The sequence below is a fragment of the Prionailurus viverrinus genome, chromosome A1 (assembly GCF_022837055.1).
Source record: "Prionailurus viverrinus isolate Anna chromosome A1, UM_Priviv_1.0, whole genome shotgun sequence".
Classification (NCBI taxonomy): domain Eukaryota; kingdom Metazoa; phylum Chordata; class Mammalia; order Carnivora; family Felidae; genus Prionailurus; species Prionailurus viverrinus.
This window is the reverse complement of record NC_062561.1, coordinates 13,576,008-13,579,903: the sequence shown is the minus strand read 5'-3', so window position 1 is coordinate 13,579,903 and position 3,896 is coordinate 13,576,008.

The window sequence follows — 3,896 nt, the reverse complement described above, 5'->3', positions numbered from 1 at the left end:
TGCTGAGCAGATGTATTTCTGTTTCAACATGGGCATTCTGAGATCTCTTTATGTGGTAGCCTTGAAAGTTGGCCTCCTCTGGTTATGGTTACTGCAGGAACTAAGAGTCCTGTTCTAGTAACCTGTAGAATATGTGCTATGTTTGTCTTCTCTGCTGAGATAGTCATCAGTTATGTGTGCTCTAAATGCATACTAATCTTTCTTTTAGAAGAAGGTTAAAGGATGCCAGGAATGTACCTCTGTGCTCCAGCATATTAAGGAGAATGAAATATCCCTAGAGAAGATGAAAAGAAAATAATTCAGGAAGCATGCTAAAAATAAAAATATATTCTAAAGAAGTACAAGGGAGTACCAGGAAAATCAATACCAGTGTTGAGAGGTATAGGAGTGAATGAATGTGACGTTGGAGGAAAAAGACAAGAAAAAAAATGATCACCTTTATAGCAAGACTTAAAACTCCGCTTGAAGAGGAAACAATGTTCTCTTTTTCTGGGAATATTAAGAAGAATTTCTAAGTATTAGCCAGTGAGTAGAATACTGCTAGAACCTCAGGAGGAAGTGACCCACATTCACGCCCTCTGCCACCCAAACACACACACACACACACACACACACACACACACACAGAGAGAGAGAGAGAGAGAGAGAGAGAGAGAGAGAGAGAGAGATGATAATGTTTGATGACTCCTCACCAAGAAATATGTAGGTAATAAGATGAGAGTGAAAAGCTGTCTGACAAAACCCAATGTGTCCTCTATTTTCAACTACCCAATGCATTTGCTTTTTGTATACTTAGCTGGAAATGGATGTTTCTGCAAAAATGAACTTAAGATGTATTCCTAGTGATTTGGAAGATTTGAATAGGAAGTTAATGGGCTTATTGGCATAATATATTGTTTCTTCTTCCAAAGTCATGACTTTGAAAAAGAGATAAAAAGATACAGGACATAATTGGACAGCAGGATATAAGTAAGAAAATAAAAGAATTTGATCCTCTGGTGTGTGGTTTATGATAAGAAAATGGTAAGTAGCAGATCACATTCCATGAGAACTAGGAAGAAAATATTGTTGAGGAAAGTAGCTGACTGATCTCCTGAGAGCAAGGACCATATCTCATTCATCCCTGCATCTGCAGCATCTAGTACAGTGCTTTGCATATATCAGGGACTTAAAATTAAGATGCTTTAACTTAAGAAGTAGAAAGAAGAAATTGTTAAGTAAATGAAACTATAAATCACAATTCTATAAATGAGAATAGGTAAGAGCAAAAACTAAAACATAACGAAAACAACAAACGGAAGTACAAGAGGTGTCCAGTTATGCTCATGAGAAAACAGCAGGGAAACTGGGCAAGAGCAATAACTTGTGGCTGAACTTGTTACATGTAAGTGCAGAACAATAAGGAATTCAAGCAAAATGAGCTTGAAATGTTAACACAAGGAAGCAGAAATTATCTCATAGCTATCACTATGATTCAGTGAACCAAAATAATAGAAGACCACACACTGTTCCAAGGAAAAACAGTTGAGATGGACCGGAGTCTAGGGGGGTAAATTAAGAACACGATTAATTCAAATCAGTAATGAGCATGTGCTGGGGCTATCAAGATACGAGGATGACTAAGACATAATATTTGATATCAAAAACTTCACAATCACAAATGGATATGGATACATAAGTATTTAACTAAAGTGAGAGAAGTATAGATAAGAACTATAATTGGTAGTCCCAAAGGGCCGCGTAGTCCTTTCCTGGAGCTACCATAACAGTGTACCACACGCTACGTGACTTAAACGACAGACATTTATTATCTCACCATTGTCGCTGGAGGCTGGAAGTTCAAGATCAAGGGATGGATGGAGTTGATTCTTACTGAGGTCGGTGAGGGGGGATCTGTTCCTTGCCTCTCGCCTTGCTTCCGGCAGTTTGCAGACGATCTTTGGTGTCTCTTGGCTTATAGAAGCATCACTGATCTCTTCTTCACATGGCGGTCTTCCTATGAGCATGTCTGTATCCAAATTTCTCCCTTTTGTAATATTATCAGTCTATTGGCTTAAGACCCACTCTGATAACTTCATCCTAACTTGATAGTCTACAAAGACCTGTTCCTAATAAGGCCACAATCACAGATCCTGGGGGTTAGGACTTCAATATTCTTTCTACGAGGCACACATCAACTCATAATAGCTCATAGAACATTGGAATCATTTTGGCATATGGCACAGCATGTCTATCCTGGTGGGAGATAGTAAGAATAGATTTAAAAATTGTTTAAAAAGACAAAATTTAGCACAAAGGTGAGAAATAAGACGGTTGGAAATGGGGAGGTCTGCCTATTCAGTTAAGAAATTGAATTTGTGAAATAGAACTTGATTTTCAAATTCGCTAACCATTAACTGACCATATACTATGGGCCAGATGCCATGCATGCCACCACAGATACAAAATTGCTAAGATAGTCACCATTTCCAGAGCATATAATAAGCACTTAATTTTATTTTGGCTGAAAAATGTCTCTCTCTCGGTCCATAGAAAACATAGTGTGACCATGAGTGTGGATTAAACTCATAATATCTGGAAATAAGAATTTACTTCTGATTCTGTGGGGAATTTGTGAGAACTTGGGAGAGAGTGACCACATCATCACAACATGATTACAATGAGAGAAAGAGTGGCAGGTATAACCAGACACATCCCCACACTTTAAGAAAGCACATGCTATAAATCTCAGGGGAAAAAAGAGTTGCAGTTCTGTAACCAGAGAGAACCATAGGATGCTAGCAGTCTCATATAATGAGATGGCCCAAACTGGGTGAGGTGCCCCACACAGGGTTGTCTGTCTCCCTCACAGCCCTAAGATTTGACTTTCATATCTAGCACCTAGGGCTTGTAGACCTTGAATCCATCCTTGCTGAATTGTGAAAGCTGTTACAAAAATAGTATAGAGAACACACACACACAAACACAGATACAAAATCACTTTTTGACATAATATTATAAAAGTTTGAAATAAGTTTTTAACAAAAACTTTAAAAAGTGGACATTTAGTTAATCTTCAGGTTTGCATTATGAGAAGCAATGCTGTTATGAATGCATTCTTGCAGATGGGCTCTGGGTACTTGTCTGCCCATTTCTGTAGGATTTGTATGACCCTTTACTGCATCCAATCTGCTTTAAATCTCTCTCCCACAGTGCAGCCAGAACGAGCCATGCGACACGAGCATCTCTTGAGTGTCTCCCCATTGCCTGCAAACTAAATGTTTACAATATTTTTGTGACTTGTCCCAGCCTCCACACCCACACTTCATCTCTAGCCATACAGGACAACATGCTGAAGTCAATTTTACAACTCTGCTTGTGCTCTCACTGTTCCCTTTCTATTTTCACCTGATTCAATCTTACTCACCCTTCAAGATTTCAGAAGTTCCCTGAATTTCCAGCCTGGGTGAAATGCCAACCCTGACTCCATAGAATCCTTGCATAACTCTAACTTAGCAAAGGCATGAAAATGATCTCTCGATGGTCCCTCTGTGCCACTACCAGAGTAAACTCTCTTTGTGGAGAGGCCATGAGTTTTCATCCTTGTAACCACACAGTCCCAAGTGTAATGTGTAATGTCAGGCTTAATATAGGTTGGATTTTAATATTCATAACCATGGAAATAAGGTGTCTGTGCTGATGCATCATCACACACACTGCCAACCAATAGTGTGATTGGTGAGAATTGACTGTTTGGGATAGGAGAGGGTGGGAGGCCAGAATGCCTTCAGAACATTCTATGCATGAGGTGATCTAGGTGGAATCAATTGGAACTTCATGGCCTAAAGGAAGGGCTCAATTAAGATTTGCTGAAATTGAATGAAATCAATCATTTATTTATTCATTCACTCAAAAAT